This window comes from Frankliniella occidentalis, unplaced genomic scaffold (assembly GCF_000697945.3).
Source record: "Frankliniella occidentalis isolate FOCC.00 unplaced genomic scaffold, Focc_3.1 Scaffold327, whole genome shotgun sequence".
NCBI classification, from domain to species: Eukaryota; Metazoa; Arthropoda; class Insecta; order Thysanoptera; family Thripidae; genus Frankliniella; species Frankliniella occidentalis.
Genome location: NW_026267450.1, coordinates 78,746 through 79,131, shown reverse-complemented (window position 1 = coordinate 79,131; position 386 = coordinate 78,746).

Below are 386 nucleotides of genomic sequence, written 5' to 3'. Positions count from 1 at the left end.
TACATGAGTAATGTAAGGTGTCATTGCTTTTACTCTCGATTAAGAAATATTAAAGAGAACCAGAAGAAAGCTCATATACGTATTGTGCTAGGCCTGCTAGGCGGGGTCGTGAAGCGCCGTACGTCGCCGTCGCGTCGCGTCAGCCACGCGCTGCCCCCTCCAACCAAGAGCGAGCCGAGTCGGCCGCGCTAGGCCGCGCTAGTCTACGCTAGTCCTCCCCCTCCATCGCACCGCTGGAGCCCCCGCGCCGCCACCCTCCCTTCCCCCACAAGTGTAAATACAGAAATATAGTAGACTGGAATAGAATATTTCTTGACAAGGTATCATCTGCTTTCACGATCCGTTTCTGGTCGGAACTTTTTAGCAGATGATACCTTACAAACTTA